At 34.2% G+C, this 20,638-nt stretch overlaps 2 pseudogenes; both read right to left on the bottom strand.

The window, feature by feature from the left end:
* Positions 1 to 2,480: 2,480 nt before the first annotated feature.
* Positions 2,481 to 3,420, bottom strand: LOC109702478 (olfactory receptor 7G2-like; annotated as a pseudogene).
* Positions 3,421 to 14,264: 10,844 nt separating this feature from the next.
* Positions 14,265 to 15,196, bottom strand: LOC109702481 (olfactory receptor 7G2-like; annotated as a pseudogene).
* Positions 15,197 to 20,638: the final 5,442 nt, after the last annotated feature.

Here is a 20,638-nt window from a genome sequence, read left to right as displayed (position 1 = left end):
CCATCTCAAGCAACTGAAAAAATCTAATTATGTGCATTTTATTTTTTCTTGGGTAATAAGATGGATGAAAGTTTAATATAGGATTGCACAAATGCAGAAATGCCATAAAGACTGCAGTCACAAATTCATAGAAATAATTGCCTTAATCTGATAAAATTATATCTCACATCAGAATGCAAAATAGTGCAAGTTACAGTCTCATTAATTTCAATGTGTGATCTTTACAATATATATTGTAAAATGCAAAATAAAATTTTTGTTGTGAAAAATAATACAGTACATATTTTGAAATAGACAACATCAAGGCAGAAACTATGACAGAATAAGATACATGCATTAAACAGATGAAACCCAAAAGTTATACTCCATACAAACTGATTGAATGCAAGAATATTGCAGCATTATGGACATGAAACACAATACAGGACTTGACAAATAATTCATCATTATCACTATTGTTGTGAGTGAAGTGGGGGCTAGTTGAAGGCATATCCAACTTTCCAGCACAATAATGGGCATTCCTTCATTAGTATCACTTTAGAAGCTCTTGAAATAAATTACATCATGATAAAAAGCAATCCTTGTGCACCCATCTCCACAATACTCCTACAGAATCAATGAATATCATGTTTTTAAGAAGAGAAAAAGCAAAGAAATACAAATATGGCTTTATGCTCAGAATGGATTTTGAAGAGGTTTCGTCCTGTGCTTTTACGTTTCCTTAAATTAGGTAAGAAGCAGTAATAGGTGAATTTAGTTTCACCTATTACTGTGCTCTCTTCACAGTAATAGGTGAAACTAAATCATTTCCAAAATGAATCTCAACCTGATGAAGAAGTAAATGTTTTACAATTAGCAGATTTAAAACAAAAGCAGATCTGCAGATACGTAGAAATTGCAGTTTCCTTTGTCCTTTAAGGAACTATGCTCACACCAAAGTGTACACAAACAGGCTGTTTTACAAACATGGATCTGCCCTAGTCATTCCTATTGTAAGAGGATCAGGGAGGATACAAGTCATTGTTATCTTTATGTAATTACATTGAGATATAGATACAAAGGAAGAAAGGGAGAGGGAGGAGAAGAGAGTAGAGAAAGAGAAAGAGAGAATTACAATTTGTATATAGGAAATATTTTAAAAGATGACAATATTTTTTCCAGTCATAGTTGCAGTGCCCATATTTTTATTAGATTTTCTTCTAGGAGCATGACCAGGCTCTCATAATAAATATTAGTGTTTTCTTTGTGACACATGGCAGGAGTAAGAGAAAATGAACCGTTTTAAAATACAACAGAGCACTCTGTTTTGATTCAGATAACAGGAGAAAGGAGTTAACCAAAAAGTAACCTTCTGAGGAATTATTAGGGCCTAGTTCACTTGAGAAGCAAGAAATACAAATTCCAGCTTATCCTAGCCACCCTGCCTATGGAAAGAGGAAACAAAAGTGAAAAACAGTTGAAAAGTTGAAATACTCAGGCACAGGGTCATTAAAACTCTTAGACCTAATCATATCATTGTTGAATACTTTCTCTCCCCACTGCATCATTCATTTTCAATTGTTCCTGTCACCTGATAAGAATATTGATATATTAAAGAACAGCTTTTCTACCTGTTGAGTTTCACTAGGTCCTAAACAATGAAATTTATTGTCTTGATAGAAAAACCACATGCTTCCTCTTATTAAAGAAAATGAAAAGCCAAGGCAAAAATTTCAGATTTTGAAATAAACAAACTTTACTTGCTCTGTTTTATGTTTTCCTTTAGGATGTGGTAAGCATCTCAACTTCATGTAAACCCAAAAGTTTAGATGCTGCTTCTCACTGTGGTTTCTTTTCATTTCAGAAGTGGTGTGTGGGGGCTTAGATAAATAAGTTTCTCAGTTTATATGTGACATACAGGTTCATATCCCATGTGACTGAGCCATAAAGTGAGTCTTTAATGTTGATATATAGGGAAATAATAGCACAGAAGTATTTTAAGTATAGTGTATAAAACTAGAACATGAAACTAAGTATTAAAGATGATTATGATTTCACAAGAATATTATTTTTTCAGGGAAGGTCTCAGGAATTAATTAATCTACTGTGGAAAAGACATAGCATAGCCACGGAAATAGGATGAATCTATTATTTAGATATAATCCCTGGCTTGTTTTACCATTCCATGCTATACCCACCTTACACACATTTCCTTTATTCTGAGATAGATCCATAAAAATGTGTTAGAACCCCTAGCTCAGGTTCTGCTTCTATGAAAACAGAACACAGAAATGAAGCTTAGATTTAAAATCATTCACCAAATATAACAGAAGTAGGGAAAAAAACAAACTTCGGTCTGAAGTTAAAGTTGACATACTTAGACGCCACACTGCCATGTGATTATTACAAGAACTTGATGATGGAAGGCATAAATTTTTGTTCATCAAGATTTCTGATACTTAACTGATTCTACAAACTCCAGACTGAGGAAGCCACTATAATCACAGAAATGGTATACCAATGATGATATATCTCAAGGCTCTCTTTATTTCTCTGTTCCTCAAACTATAGATAAAATGGTTTAGCATTTGAGGGAGTACAATGTACATCACTGAAGACACTACATTTTTAGTGGAGGAATCAATAACTGCAGAAATCATGTATACAACAAAAGCCATATCATAGAATAAAGACACCACTGCCAGGTGAGAACCACATATGGAAAATGCTTTATATCTGCCTCTCACTGACAGGATCTTCAATATAGAGGTGAAAATTTGAGTATAAGAGAAAATAATCCCAATAACAGGGATACCAGCAATTAGAGTAGCCACTGAATATATCAGTATATTATTAATGAGGGTATCAGAACAGGAGAGCCTGATAACCTGAACAAGTTCACAGAAAAAAATGGGGAATTTCCATATCTGTGCAGAAAGACAGATGCAATAGCATCAGACTATGGAGAAAGGTCTGCAAGTTGGTAACAAGCAAGGAGATTATAATCAGCAGGACACAGAGGTAAGGAGTCAAGATGACTGTGTACCTCAAAGGGTAACAAATGGCCACATAGTGGTCAAAGGCCATGACAGAAAGGAGGCAATTCTCTAAACCACCAAAAATCAGGACAAAACAGACCTGTAAAAGGCATCCTGTGTAAGTGATGCTCTGAGTCTGTGTTTGGATATTCAGTAGCATCTTTGGGATTGTGGTAGTGCTTATACAAATATCAGTGAAGGAGAGATTGGACAGGAAAAAGTACATGGGGGTGTGGAGATGGGAGTCAGAGCTGACAGTCAGAATGATGAGCAGGTTCCCCAAGATAGTGACCAGGTATATGAATAGAAACAGGCTGAAGAGGAAGGGTTGCATAGCTGGATCAGCTGTCAATCACAGAAGAAGGAATTCTGAAACAACTGTTTGTTTTCTGGCTTCCATGTTGTCAAGTAAGCTTATGAAAAAGATGGAGTGAAAAGATAATAAAATATATGGTCAGTGGCAGCAACATTACCTGAGAACAAATTGGAATTTCAAATTCTTGCTCCCCACACCAAACTTATTTATACATTCTGGGAATGAAAACTTGCATTCTATTTTTTAATAAGCCCTCAGGACAGTTTAACTGCACACTACATTTTGAGATCTAGTTCACTGTAATTTTTAAAGCATCATTTATGTTATGAATCCAGTTTGATATGTGACTGTTTTCCTAGGCTATGTTCTCTTTCATTTCTGTATGTTTGCATTCATATTTCTCTCCATTCCCTTTATTGAAATAAATGTATAATTAATAGCACCTCTATTTCACAAATTGTGCTTAGTGCAGACAATACAACAAAGTATAAGCCAGGACTTTCCAATCATAATTATTCTTTACCTTCAACTCAATGAAAAATTCAAGAATGACTTTATGAAATTTATCATCTAGATCAATGCTACACTATCTGTGCTTTCCTTCACTACCTCTGAAAATGTTGATAAATTGCAGAGCTCTTTCCTACTCTCTCCCCCATCTATTCACAAGGGCACTTAAGCAATGTGAAGTTTTATCACGGATGTGAAATAAACAGTCCTAGGCAATGACTGTATTGAGCTCAAATGGTTTGAAAGCAGGGTTGACTCCCCTGATAAATCATGGTTCACTCACTTGGAAAGCACAGAATTAGCTTTCCTAAAGGATCATTTAGATCTCATAATTTACCTTCCTAATTTTACTATTCTCTTCTTGAATAAAACCTGTAGTTTTCTGATGCACTTAATTTATATTCCCTAATACCAAGAATTTTCTTACAGCAGGTAGATTCCATCCTTCCAGGGGAATCTGAGCAAAGATTAGAAATGTTGTCTCTACTTTAATCTCATAACATTTACCACAGAAATTTAAGTCCTCTCCTTTAACAATAAACTATCAGAAAAGATGGGCAATTCTTATCTATTATATTCTCTATCTCATCCTAAGCATTTCTTCCCTTTAGGTGATAGGTAGCATAGCATTTTAAAAGAGCAGTTAAATGAAAGAAAGTTTGAAATGAATAGACTTATAAGAAAACAGATAACAGTAAAAGGGATACGTTGCTCTCAAGAAAATAAAACTTACCAGATAACACTCACTTATAAGATGCTTAGAAGATAACCAGGGTCATAATATGAGTGTTTGTGTAATATGATGGTCTCTATCTTCAAGAGAAGACATAATTGGCTAATTTGGAACTTACCATGAAATAATATTTGACTCACATATTCTTAATGTAATCTAGAGTCCAGCACAGACTGTAAGAAGTGAAAAATTCATCGACTGTATGAAAAATCTGCATGTTATATTTGTACAAGGGGAAATGCATGATGCATGTGTTCATTATCACGTTTGTGTAATTGCTTTTTAACGTGTATATGTATAACCAAGTATGCCACTGTGCACATTGAACAAACACAAATGTTCTTCTATTATACTTCAGTGAAGTTGGAAAAAGATGGGATTATTTCTCAATGAGAAAAGAATGGAACAAAAGCACCTATCATAGTACAGAACACAAGGGACCCTACACTGTCATTAATTTTTCTTTACTATTAAGAAATTTTGCTCTAAGTACTATTAACTTCCTAGAAAAAAATATTGTTTTGGGTGATTGTGGAAGGAGGAAAGAAAGAGAATACCCCTCACATGATAAATGTCAATATAAGGAAATTATTTATTTGCAAACCACGTCTGGGATTGCTGGTCAGGTAGAAAAATGAGAAAGAAAGCATCTGTGATACCAATATTCATTTGGCACTATATATCTGTGGAAACATATAACAATTAAAATGAATTAAATAACAAATGAGATCTATATGTAAACTATATCTGACCTTACTTCAAGATATTACTGAATTTTGATTATGTGGACAGTTTCAAAACAAATGATTGTCAGCACCTCACCTTGTCACGGGAGACATGTCCTCATGAAGTGTGCACAGACCAAATGAGTCTATGGGCTCTGGTCAAGAAGGATCATCTCTCTCAGTGAGTTTCACGTGCTGCTTCATGTGTTGATGGAGATGGTCACAGGCTGACTGATATCGTCCTTGCATCCCCAAGGGCATAATATTCAAAGGTCCTCATTAAACTGATCCCTGAGGCCATATTTTTATTAGTGTATAATAATTATACAAGCTTGTAGACTTCCTTATGGTATTTCCAGTCCTGCATATCAAGTATTGCGAACATATTCATATTTTCTATTAATATTTCTTATCAACCCTTCTCTCTCCCACATTTTCCATTAAATATCCCTAGTAACACTCCTTTTACTTTCCTATCCTCTTTTCCCATGGTTTCAAAATCTGAAAGTACACTTATGTTACTGTCTTTGTGACATTTGCTTATTATGCTTAACATGAACCTTCTACTTCACATTGTTTATGTGTCCTTGCAAATTAATTAATTTCATTCTTCCTTATGGCTCAATAAAATTCCTTTGTGTATATGCCACACTTTAACTCCTCCACTCAAGATTTCACAGAAGCCTAAGCTTACTCTTATAGCTATAATTGGTTAATGTGCATAGTGATGCAATAAAGTTGAATACACAGTTACCTCTACCAAATCTGAATGTGATATTTTGAGTGAATAGTGAGGAGTTGGATTATTTGTTAGTTCTACTTATGATTTTTTGAGGAACCTACATAGTAACTGAATTTACACTCTATTGTGTCTGAACTTATTTATACTCCCATCAACAGTGTATAAGGTTTATTTTTTCCTACTATCATCATCAAGAATTGTAGTTTGCAGTTTTAGTAGGAACAGCTGAAAAAAACTAAAACTAAAACAAGAATAGCTATCTGGAGTGAGATGGGATTTCTTGCATTTTCAACTTCTCCAGTGTTTTATAATTTTATAGTTTTCATTGTAAAGATCTTATACCTCCTCGTTATTATATTCCTAGGTATTTTCGAGGTTACTATAAGTAGGACTGTATTCCTAATTTGGTTTTTCAGTGAGCTCATGATTGATATATAATGCAGCTATTGAATTTTATGTTATTTTGTGCTTGCTACTTATTGAAAGTACTTGTCTTCAGATCTAACAATGTTTTTAGTGGAGTCTTAGTGAATTTTAAAATATTGTGTAAGCACAATACTTTCACTTCTTCCTTTACTATTAGTATCCTCTTTTTCCCTGGCCTTATTGCTGTCCATCTAATTTTAAGCACTATATTGAATAAGTGTGGTAGCAGAGTATTGGTAATCAACACTCTTGTTTCATTCCTAATTCTAGAGGAAAATTATTCAGTTTTTCTTTATACAGTATAATGTTGACTATGAGTTAGTCATGTATCAACTTTATTATGTTGAGGTATGATCCTTCTACTCATTAAGGGACATTGAATTTTTGTAAAGGGTATTTCTGCATTTATGGAAATATCGTGTGATACTTTTGTGGTTGATCTATCTAATTTTTCTAGTATATTTGTTATTTTACAGATATGGAAATATAATTATATTCCTACTGTGAAACCAACTAACTATGATTTATGGTCTTTTTAATGTTTTACTGAATCTAGTCTGCAAGGATTTTATTGAGAATTTTTACAGGTATGTTCATCAAGGAAATTGGCTTACCATATTATCTGTTGATGTGTCCATATCTGGTTTTGGTGTCAGGATAGTCTTAGTTTTGTACAGCGAGTTTGGAATTATGCTTCCTTTCTACTTTATGTAATTGCTTAAGGATCATTGGGGTTAATTTTTCCTTAATGCTCTTGTAGAGCTCAGTGATGGGCCCATCTGGCCCTAAGAGTTTCTTTGTGGGACACTCTATTAGTGCTTCAGTGTCATTGCTACTTTTAATCTGCTTAGCCTTTTCAATAGGCTCTAGGTTCAATTTCATAAGATCATACGTAACTGTAAATGTATCCATTATAATATAGCTTTTCTAATTTACTGGAATATGTTTACAAACTATTACCTAATAGTACACTGGTTTTTACTGATAGCTGCTACATGATCCCACTTGTTACATCTAATTTCAATCTGTGTATTCTTTTTTGCCTATCTTTATCTTCTTTTTGTTTTATTGATGCATGGTTTTCAGTATATTAATCTTACCTCTAATCTTATTGTTTCTTTTGGGCTTGGGTCTCATAAGACCTTACCATTTTACCACTCTATAAACAAATGTGGTTCATTCTGCATATCAAAAATAATTATTGATAATCATAAAATACCAAGAAAATTAAAAAAGTGACACCTAGCCACAGCAGAGTATTTAACAATACAATCTAGCATAATAAGCCAGAACAATACATAGAAGTGTCACATATGAAAACATGCAGTTTATATAGCTACTGCAGTACTGGAATTAAAGTTAATAATTTTGAAAACATAGTAGGGTTTCTTTATTACTTAAAAAAAGTTTTCCTGATGCAAAAATGCAAGTTGCAGCCATGACTTTTACATTATATTTAGTAAAAGTAAGAATAAAATCTGTATAGTACAACAGAGTAAAGCATATATTTCAATATAAATAAAATCAAGGCAGAAACTATAGCTGAATAAGAAAAATTTATTAAATAGCTGAAATCCATAGGTGCACTCCATAGAAATTGATTGAAAGCAAGAATATTATAGCAGAATATATTGGCTTAACAAGTAATTTATCATTATTGCTATTGTAATGAATGAAGGAGGGGTCAGCAGAGGAATGGCCATCCTTTCTATCTTTATCCCTTAGAAGCTCTTGAAATGAATCACTTGATGAAAAAAGGAAATCCTTGCAAACACACCACCACCATATTCCAAGAGAATTGACTAATATGAGGTTTGTAAGAAAAGAAACAATATGGTAGAAATAGTATGTGCTCATATATGTAAATAGAAAATGAGACCTGTTGAATCTATTCTAGGAATTGTTGGGATAAAGTTGAATGATGGAGGGTGTGAATTGGACTATGATATATTTTAAAACTTTTATAAATGTCACAATATACCCCAAGTATAACAGCAATTAAAAACATGAAAAAAAGAAAAATATTGCTTTGTGCTCAGAATGGGTTTTCAATAGATTTAATTCTCTAGTTCTTTCCACCTTTGATTAAATCAGGCAAAAAGGCAGTACAGGTTTAATTAAATGTTGGGGTGCTATGTTCTTAGTAATAGCTGGAACTAATTCATTTCTAAAGTGAATGTCAAATTGGTGGAGGAAGGAATGTTTTAGAATTAGCTGATTTAAAACAAAAACAGATGTGTAGATATGAAGAAAATAGCACTTTTCTTTGTCCTTAAAAGAACTACATTCATAGTAAGTTGGGCATAAACAACTCTGTTTATAAATGTATATCTACCCTACCCAGGCACATTCTAAGCTTCATGCTTACTGTAGCAGAATCTGGGACTTCCATCCTGCCTACTCTCATGACTGAGGCCTTTAATTGACCAAAAGACTCAAAGAAACCCCCAAGAAACAACTAAGCTTACCACTGGCTTGGGACATAGATTTGTAATATTCTCCATAATATCTAGCAGTGGAAGTTAGGAAAGTATTTTTGAGAGTAGAGACCTGACTGATGGCTGGTTTGGGTAACTGTTGAGTCTGCCAGATAAGAAATCACACTAAAGCCAAATCTGAGAGGACTCAGAAAAATATGGGAGAACAGTTGGGTCAAATGAATATAGAGATCACTAAGACTGCTTTTGCTATAAATGTGGAAGGCAATGAGACTATAGCAAGGGCAAGGTGATAAATTTGGAGATTTATATCCATTTAGAAGAATTCATACTTTGGACACATGAAAAGACACTTAATTTGCTCCCTCTACAATAATTTTCACAGTACAGCACTTGCATCTCACACTCCCTGTTGACTCTGAGGAGATTAAGTCCTAGGAAGAGTATACCTCATTAGGATTCAATAAAGTCCTGATCCACACCACAATGTATCCATAAATTCTGAAGTTATTGTCATAAGCAATAATTCCTTTTATTTTCTATTATAATTATGATTAACTTTTTCATTAACAACTGACAGAACTTTTTAATGTTAAACATTTTAACACACTGTTTTAAATATAGATCTTGTCTAAGTGGGTTTGATTACAGAAACTAATAAAGTACTCTCTAAATTACTAAAAAAAATAAAAATAAAACCAAGACAAAAACTACTGAAAGTATACTTTTATTCACCTGAAAATGCTAGCTAGAGTAGATTACAGAACAAATTAAGTGTTGAAGTACTTTGACAGTTCAAACCCCAGTTCAACAATAAATAAATAAATAATAAAATAATATTAAAGATTAAAATTGCTAAGCTCTTAGAAAGTAAATCTGATTCTGAAACTTTTACATGTCAGTACCTTTGAGAATTTGATAATTATTACCCTCTGGGGGAAAAACACATAAATCTTCAAAGTCACAAAATTTTTCATGAAACAAAATTTTGAAATTCAGTATGATTTTTATATTATAGAACAATATCAAAAAGATATATTTCTCAGACACTTTTTAAAATCAAACCACTGATTGCCATTTCAATAAAAAGGCAATTGATACAAGTTGCACAACAAAGCAAAAGTAAATTATAACTACTCTCAAAAATGATCTTCCAAATGATTGATACTAAAATAAAATTTAATTAGGTAAATTAAAGTTTAAGTAATATTTGGAAATGTGTCAAAGTTTCAGGAATAACAACACGTGTAATTGTTTCTTTTTTAATTATCCAAAATGATTTTTATGTATCAACTTTTACTTTTATTATCATATTATTGTTATATCAAGGTACATTGTGGCCTTGTATAAATACAAATGTATTTACAATATATCTTAGTCAAATTCATCCCCTTCATCATTCTCCTTTATCACTCCCACTTCTTAGAATTTTTCAACAGGTCTCATTTTTCCATTTTAATGCATAATATTTACACCACACACACCCTCCTCCGCATCTTCCCTTTACCTCCCACTTCTAACTGATACCACTCCATGGACAAATCCTGTTTTACCTTCCAGTCCTTTGTTTTTGAAACAAGATATTTTTGTTTGTTTAAGAAAACTACACTGGGAATATCATTATGACATTTCCATGTATATGTGTATCAAATCCTGAATTGGTTCATACCCTTCATTTTTCTTCTTTCTACCTTAGGCCCTCTTTATTGTGATGTTAATAGGTTTCAATATTCTATGTTCATTCTTACATAGAAAGTACATATGCCATATTCACCTTCTTTTTGTCCTTCTTTTACCCACATGTGCCCTTTGGCATGACTTTTCATTTTGTCCTTTGTTGTTTAGGTGTCTGTTCATTGTTCAGTGGAATTTTTGCCTTGTTATTATACCTGTACATGTATTGTGCTTAAGTTGATGTACCTGCCCCTCCTCCAGTGCACTACCTTACCCTTTTCTCCCTATCCTATGTGCTTTTCTCAGCGTGTTTCATTGTAACAGAATCTTCATTGTGGAAATAACATCAGAGAGCCATCTCAAGCTACTTAGATAATCTATGTGAATTTTATATTTCAAGGTATAAGATTGGTTGTAATATTTGTATAAGTTTGCACAAATTTAGAAATCATATCATAATGGCTCAGCAACAAATTGACAAAAATAATTATAATGGTCTCATAAAATTATGTGGCTATGGAGATATTTACATTTTGAGATTAAATTACAAAATTCCAAGTTAAAAGAATTAGCATGTGTCATTTAAAATAGTTTTTGAAAATATTTTCAATTTTTTTAAACTTCAGCAGTAATTAGTTACTTTTCTGACTATACATATCATCAAATTGCCAGAAAAAAAGACTATTTTAATCCATTTTATTGATTCATGACTTTACTTCTCATGCAGTTAAAACTTAGAAACATTAAATGCACACTTTTATCACTCTACAAACACATGTGACTCATTCTGTATATCAAAGCTGATTAATAGTGATGATAAAATATCAACAGTTATAAAAAAGACACCTCGGCCCCAAACATAATTCTTAATAGTCCAGTCTAACAATAAACCAACACAATACACATACTTCATATGTGTCACATTTGAAAACATACAGTGTAAGGTATTCCCTACAGAAAAAGACTTATACTTGATATTCCTTTAAAACATAATAGGCTTCTTTGCTCCCTAAAAAACAAGTTGTCATAATGCCAAACAGTACAAGTAACAGCCTCACTGACTTCAATTTGTGATTATATTTACATGCAAAAAATTATAAATGCATCACAAGAAATAAAATCAGTGATGACTCATAGAATATATAGTAAAAGTCAGAATAAAATCTGTGATGTACATAACACTAGGGATATATTTTTAAATAGACAAAAGCAAGGGAGAAACTAAGGCAGAATAAGAAGCAAGCATGGAAGAGCAGAAATCCTAAAGCTACATTTAGTATGAACTTATTGGAAGCAAGAATATTGCAGCATGATGGACATGAGGCATACAATCTTACCTTCAGAAATAATTTAGCACTATCACTATTGTTCTGAGTGAGGTGAGAATTAGTGCAAGGAGTATTAAGTTCTCTCCAACAGATTGGGGGATCTTTCACCTGTATCCTCTTAAAAGCTCTTGAAATAAATCACTTCAGGACAAAGGAAATCCCTGCACACCCACACACATACCTTTGCCCCAACAGAATCAACTAATGTCAGATTTCAAAGAACAGAAAAGGAATTTTAAAAAATAGCAACAAAAACAACAAAAACAAGCTAACAAAAAAGTTATTGTGCTAGGAATGAGTTTTCAAGGGGCTTAGGCCTCTATTCATGTAAAAAAGCAGCACAGGTTTAATTAAATGTTGGTGTTCTTTATTAAGAGTCATTTTCGAAATAAGTCTCAGATTAGTAAAGAAGCATTTGTTTTAGGATTAGCAGATTTTAAACAATAGCAGATATGCAAAAATAAAGAAAATTGAATTTTTCTTTGACCTTGAAGGAACTACATTCAGAGCAAAGGATGCACAAACAAGTCTGTTTTACAAACACAGATCTACTCTAGCCAGTCACATTCTAAGCTCCATCTCTACTGTCACAGAATCAAGAAGAATACAAGTCTTTGTTTATCTAATTAGAATGAGAGAGACAGACAGAGAAAGGGAGAGAGAGAGGGAAAGACAGAGAGAGAGAACAAATGTTCAATATCGTGGAATGTTTTAAAGCATAGCTTTGCTACTTACTTAGTTTAACTAGGTCATAAACAGTGAAATTTCTTGGCTTCAAGAAAAGCACTAATTTGCAAAAACATATGCTTCCCTTTATTAAACAAAAGAAGCCAGAATTTTTAAAAAGTCATACATCAAAAGAAAAACATTATCAGTAACACCTGGAGCATCACTTGCTCTGTTTTATGTTTTCCTTAAAGAAGTAACACACATTAAACTTCGTTTAAACCAATTGATTTGAGATATCGCTTGTTACTGTGGTTTCTGTTCATTTCAGAGGTAAAGAATGGAAGTTTAGGGAAATGAATATCTCAGATTATACTATGACATTCATTCACACTTGTAACCCTAGTGAGTAAATCACCAAGGTATTCTTTTTTTAATTTTTTTTATTCACATGTGCATAAATTATTTGGGTCATTTCTCCCCTCTGCCCCATTCCCCACTCAGTTCCAGGTGGGTCGTGTTCTGCTTTTATCACTAGTTTTGTTGAAGAAAAGAGACAAGCCTAATAAGGAAGACAAAGTGTTTTTGCTAGATGAGTTGAGGACAGCTATACAGAACTATTCCTAGCATTGCTTTCATGTACACATGTTATGACCCATGTTCATTCATCTCTAATTGATCTCTACCCTGGTTACTGATCCCCTTCTGATGATAACCTCTGTTGCTTTAAGGTTTCTGTATTAGTTCTTCTGGAGTGGGGACATCAAATGCTTTCATGTTTTGGGTTTTCTACCTATTTCTATATCACCGAAATGTGCTCTCCCCTTGTTATGTTATCCAAGTCGAACCACATTGCTGCATTTGCTCTAGACCTATAGTCCACATATGAGGGAGAACATACGATTTTTGGTTTTCTGAGCTTGGATGACCTCACTCAGAATGACGTTCTCTAGATCTATCCATTTACCTGCAAATGATAAGATTTCATTCTTCTTCATGGCTGAGTAAAATTCCATTATGTTCAAGTACCACATTTTCTTGATCCATTCATCAGTAGTGGGGCATCTTGGTTGTTTCCATAACTTGGCTTTAATGTTTACATAAATAGAAGTAATGGCACAAAATGAATTTATGTACCAGCTTACAAACCTAGGAATTGAAACTGTATGGTGAATGCTTATGTGACCTCATAAGGGTACCATCTTTGGGAAGATCTCAGGAATCACTTAATCTTGTCTGATAGATCATTTCCTTTGTCCCATAGTAGGTAGGTCTGCCTGTTGGATGCAGCCCACATAACTATAGCCATGGAAATAGACTGAATCTCACCCTAATAGAGTCACTTAGTGTCTTTAACCATTGAATACTCTATCCTCCTTCCACAAATTTCCTTCTTTTGATACAAATCAAGAAAAAGATGTTACAACCCCCAACAGTTTTTCTTTGTATGGAAACAGAACAAAGAATTTGAGCTTAGAGATTGAAATCATTCACCAATTATAACAGAAAAAGGGAGAAATAAAAGGACAAAGCTAGGCCTGAAGCCAAAAGTGAGATATACTTAGACATCACACTGCTGTGTCATTATTGCAAGAACTTGGTGATGAATGTTTCAGGAATTTTGACTCATCAATATTTCTGTCCCATTAACTAATTCTACAAAAATCAAATCCAAAATATAAGCAAAACTCACAGGAATGGCACCTGAATGAGTTGTCTCAAAGCTCCCTTTATTTCTCTGTTCCTCAAACTGTAGACAAATGGGTTTAGAATTTGAGGGATCACACTGTACATCACTGATGGCACTATAATTTTAGTGGAAGAGTCAGTAACATCAGACCTCATGTACACTCCAAGGGCTGTTTCATAGAATAAGGACACCACTGATAGGTGAGAACCACAGGTGGAAAATGCTTTATACCTTCCACAACTGATGGGATTCGCAAAATAGACATGAGGACTTGAGTGTAAGAGAAAATAATCTCAGAAAGAGGAATACAAGCAAACAGGCCTGCCACTGAATACAGCAGAATGTTGTTAATGAAGGTGTCAGAACAGGCAAATCTGATAATCTGATCAAGTTCACAGAAGAAGTAGGGGATTTCCAGGTCTGTGAAGAATGACAGCTGCAAAAGCATCAAACTGTGGAGTAGGCCATTCAAAATGCTAACAAGCAGGGAGATTACAACCATCAGGATACAGAGGAAAGGAGTCAAAATAACTGTGTACCTCAAGAGGTGACAAATAGCCATGTAGCGATCATAGGCCATGATCGCAAGGAGACTATTCTCTAAACCACCACAAATCATGACAAAACAAACCTGTGCAAGGCATCCCGTATAAGTGATTATCTGATTCTGTGTTTGGATGTTCACTAGCATCTTTGGGATTGTGGTGGTGCTCATACAGATGTCAGTGAAGGACAAATGGGAGAGAAAGAAGTACATTGGGGTATGTAGATGGGAGTCACAACTGACAGCTAGGATGATGAGCAGGTTTCCAATGACGGTGACCATGTATATGAACAGGAATAGGCTGAAGAGGAAGGGTTGCAGTTCTAGATAATCTGTCAGTTCCAGAAAAAGGAATTCTGAAATAACTGCTTTGTTTCTAGCTCTCATGGTGACCATGAAGCCTGTGGAAATGTTGGCATTAAAAGGTAATAACATGCATGTCAGCAACAGCAACAAAAACCGCTGGGGAGATGTCAAAATTTCAAATTATTTCTCCTTACACTGGACTTACTTTGATACATTCTGGAGATGAAAACTTGCATTCTATTATTCAATTATCCCAGTAAATACCTTTACTGCATGCTAAATTTTGAGAACTAGTTCTCTGAAAAATTTTAAATATTCTGGGGAAGAGGTGGGGAAAGGGTGCTGGATAGTGAATATAGTCCAAATACTGTGTGTACATGTATGCAAATGGAAAAATGATATCTGTTGAAACTATTTCAGAAATGGGGGAAGAGGGATAAAGAATGGTGGAGGGGGTAAATTCAAATATGATATGTTTGGTATATTGTAGGAAATTTTGTAAATGCTACAATGTACCCCCACCCAGCACAAATAAAATTCTTTTTAAAAAAAATTTACTTTGAGCCAGAGGCTCACACCTGTAATCCTAGCTACTCAGGTGGCAGCGATCTGGACAATCGCAATTCCAAGCCAGCCTGAGGCAAATAGTTAGGAGGCCTATCTCAAAAAAAAAAATCCAGTACAAAATAGGGCTGATGGAGTGCCTGCCTTATAAAGTCTAGAAAATGCAAGGCCCTGAGTTCAGGCCCCAGTATTGCCAACAAAACTTACATTTCAAAACATATATATCTTTTGTACTGTGAAGCCAGGTGGTATGTGATTATTTCCTCAGCTACTTTCTCCTTCTGTCTCTATTTTCTCACTCCTCATTCTCCTCTACTACCATTACTGAAACAAATATATACTGAATACCAACTCTGTTTAATGCCTGTTCTAAGTGCTTAGAATATAACCAAGTATAAGCCATGGCTTCTCAGTTAAATTATTTTCTACCTTCAAAAAAGACAAAAAAACAGGAATGACTTTATGAAACATGTCCTGAATAACAATGCTACACAAACTTTGCCTTTTCTCACTATCACTGAAGATTTGTTAACTTGTTGATATGTTAATTCATACATTCTCCCTATTAACCCACAAAGTTGCTTAGATAAAGTGAAGTTACATCACGGGAGAGAAATAAGTAGTGTCTGGCAAGGACTGTGTCAGAGCTCAGATCGAACTGTCGAGATGACTCTTGATGAACCTTTGTTCGTGCACATGGACAGCACAGAATTAGCAATTCAAAAGGATCATCCATATCTCATAATTTACCTTTCCAGTTTTAATATTTATTGCCTGAACAAAACCTCTAGCTATCAAATGTCTGCAATGTATGTCTACTGGTATGAAAATTCTTAGAGATGTTGGGTATCATCCATCCAGGGGAACATAAGCAAAGATTAGAAAATATTGCCTCTATACATGAATCCCACAAGACTCCCCCATGGAAATGAAAGTCCTCTCCTTTATTAGTTAATTGTAAAAGAAGATGGGAAACTCTTATCTATGAGATTCTCTGTCTCATCATAAGTAATTCTTCCTGTAAGGTAGTAAATGGCATGCAGTTTAAAGAAAGCAACCACATCAATGAAGGAATGAAATGCATACACTTGTAAGAAAACAGATGGAAATAACAGATATAGGACTCTTAAGAATATAGAAACTTAACAGATAACACACACTTATAAGATAGTTAGAAGATAACTCGGGTCTTAATAACAGTCTCTGTATAGAGGGATAGACTGTCATCAAAAAGAGACAGAAATGGCTAGGATAAAATTTACCATTTGATGTAATATTGGACTCACCCACTCAGTGTCATGTACAATCCAGCACAGGCATCAAGAAGAGGAAAACTCATCAACTGTATGGAAAGCCTGGATTTTCTATTTGCACAAGCAGAAATACATGATGAATGTGTTAATTACCATAAATGTGGTAACCACTATGTACTATATGCATAGCCAAACATCATATTGTACATCTTAAACAAATACAAATTTTTCAGTTATATTTCAGTGAAGCTAGCCAAAAAAATCCAAAGGTTATTTTTAAATGAGGCCTGAAAAGAACGAAAGCACCCAGCACACACTCTATATATAGAAATCTACACTGCTGTTTCCTTGTTTTATTACTATAATTAAATATTGTTTTATGCAATATTCATTTGTCAGAAAGAAATGATGTGTGAAGAAGTTGAGGAAAGAAGAAATAGAATTGCCCAGCATAATAAATGCAAATATCAGGAAAGCGTCTTCTTAAAAACCACCTCTGGGATTGCTAGTCACATAGAAAAATGACAAAGTATCAGTGAGAAAATGACAAACATTCACTGAGCATGGATATATGAAATATGTGGCAATTAAAATGAATCCAAGGGCAGGGGTGCATGGTTCAAGTGGTAGAGTGCCTGCATAACAAACTCAAGGCCCTGAGTTCAAAGGTTAGTACAGCAAAAGAAAAGTAATTAAAGAAGAAAATAGATATGTTAATCACAGCTGACCTCCCTCACAATGTATTAACTAAGGAAATTTAGGTTATCTGGTTGGTTTCAAATAATTGTCATTATCTCACCTGGGTGTGGAAGATCTGTCCTGAAGAAGTCCATACAGATGAAATGACTGCAAGGGCTCCTGGTGAAGAAGGATCATTGCTGCATTATGTGTTTTTTGAAGTAGTCACAAGCTAACTTCTATAATCTCTGCAACCCTAAGGGTTTATTCAAAGGTCTTCATTATATTTGCTGTTTCACAATCATTCTGATCCCAGGGGGGCATGTCCATAAAGACCTACTAAGTAAAAGTGAAGAATCTTAAGACAGCTCACATCCTGACCTCTGAGGCAATAGTTTTGTTAGAGTACAGTAATTATACAAATTAATATATTTCATTTTGGCATTTCCAGCTCTGCATACTATGTATTTTGATCATATTCATCTCTTCTTTTCCTTTTCGTATCAACCATTCTCTCTCCCCTTCTCATTCCACATCCATAACAGTATTCATTTTACTTTCATGTTCTTTTTTTCACCTACAATTCCTCACATTAAAGAACACTTAGGACATTTGTTGTTGTGACTCTGGCTTATTGTGCTTAACATAAACCATCTATTTAAACAGCTCCATCTGTTTTCCTTCAAATGGAATGGTTCCTTTCTTTTTATGGCTGAATAAAGTTCCATTATACATATATACCATATTTTCTTTTTCTAATCATCATTTGATGAGTACCTAGGCTAATTCTCTTACTTGGTTAATGTAAATAGAGTTGTAATAAACATGGGTATGTGAGTAGGGTACCTCTACCATAAGCTGAATTTGATTCTTTGGGTATGTAGCTAGGACTGCTACTGCTGGTCTATATGATATTCCAAATTCTAATTTTTGAGCAGCCTCCATACTGATGAAGTCCACATTCCATAGCATCCCAAATAATTTACATTCCTGCCAATGGAGTATAAAGGTTCATTTCTTAACATCTTCACCAAATTTATATGTTCTTTTTATTTTTTTCTTGAGAATAACCATTCTGACTGGGGTGAGATACATCTCAATGTAGTTTGGAATCATAGCTAATTATTTAGAACATTTTCATTTATTTATTATTCATTTTGTATTTCTTGATTTGAGGAGTGTTGCCTCAGAAATTTGCCCACATTTTGATGGAATTATTTGCTCTTTTGGTATTTAATTTTTTGAGTTTTTAGATATTCTGTCTTTTTTGCTGTGTTTTGGGTTGTTTTTATTTCTTTGCAACAATGTGTTTGAACTTAGAGCCTCACACTTGTTAGGCAGGTTCTCCTGCCTCTTGAGCCTCTGTGTTAGCCCAGGTTTTTTGATATTCTGGATATTAATCCTCAATCAGAATATAGATGGCAAGATTGTCCTCCACTCTGTTCACCATTTCTTTACTCTGTGAATTGTTTCCTTCAATATGAAGAAACTTTTTAATTAGATACAATTCCACTGGTTAATACTTGCTATTATTTCCTGAGCAATTGGGGTCCTATTCAGGAAGTCACTGCCTATGTCTTGAAAGATTCCCTGCATCTTCCTCTACTATTCTCAAAGTTTTAGGTCTTATATTATGGTCTGTGGTGACTTTTGAGTTGGTTTTCATACAGGGTTAGTGATAAGGATAGAATTTCATTTATCTCCATTTGGGTATCCAGTTTCTGATGCCCCATTTGGTGAAGAAGCTGTCTCTTTTCCAAAGTATTTTTGGCACCCTTATCAAGAATCATATGGCTATAATTACATGAGCTTATTTTAGGACTTCCATTCTATTCCATTGGTCTATATTTCTGTTTTTGTGGCTGTACAATGTAGTTTTTGATAAAGTATGACTCTGTAGTATAGTTTGTAGAGTGGCATTCTGATGACACCTCCCGCATTTTTTTTCTGGGATTAGTTTTAAACTCACAGCTTTGTGTTTGCAAAGCAGGTGCTATACTACTTGCACCAGGCCTTCAGCCCTTCCTTTTTGTTCTGGCTATTTTGGAGATGGGGTCTCACAGAATATGTTCATGGGCTGACATCAAAACATGATCCTCCTCTTCTCATCCTCCCAAGTAGATAAGATTACAGGTGTGAGCCACTGGCACCCCATCACCATTGCTCTTTACCAATCTAGATTGCTTTGGATAGTTGGAGTCTCTTGCTTTACCATTTAAATTTTAGGATTGTTTTCTCTATTTCCATGAAAAAGGCCATTGAGATTTTGGTTAGGGTTGCATTAAATCTGTAGATTGCATTCAGTAGCAAAGCCATTTATTTTCACAACATTAATTCTCCCAATCAATGAACATCGGAAGTCTTACCATCTTGCAGTAGTCTCAGTGTTTTTAGTTTTAATTTTTCAGGTCTTATGCTCTTTTGATTAGGACTTCTTAGGTACTTTTTGAGGTTATTATGCATGGGATTGTTTTCCTGACTTCTTTTTCAATGATTTCTTTATGGATATACAGCAAGGCTCTACTGTTTTTCAATATTTATTTTATATCCTGCCACATCCTGAAAGTATTTTTTAAATCTAAAAGTCTTCTGGTGGAGTCATTAGGATCCTTTGAGTATAGGATCATATGTGCAAGCAGGGATAATTTTACTGCTTCCTTTCTTATGTGAAGTCCTGTTTTCTTTTGCCTTATAGCTCTACATAAGATTTCAAGCATTATATCCAATAAGAGAGGTGATAGGGTAGTGGTTGCTGGCACACTTGTTTCATTCCTGATTTTAGTAAAAATGATTTCAGTTTTTCCACATTCAATATAATGTTGGGTATGGATTTGACATATATATTCTTTATTATGATGAAGTATGATCCTTCTAGTCATACTTTTTCCTGGGTTTTGGTCCTGAAGGGATGTTGACTGGTCAAAAGAACATACTACTGAAAATTTCACATTTTGTCCTTGACCTCTTTATGTACTGTAGAATATTTGTTGTTCTACCTATGTTGGCATATCCTAACATTCCTGATGAG

Source organism: Castor canadensis, chromosome 14, assembly GCF_047511655.1.
Source record: "Castor canadensis chromosome 14, mCasCan1.hap1v2, whole genome shotgun sequence".
In the NCBI taxonomy this organism is placed as follows: Eukaryota; Metazoa; Chordata; class Mammalia; order Rodentia; family Castoridae; genus Castor; species Castor canadensis.
This window is presented reverse-complemented; position numbering and strand designations above follow the sequence as displayed.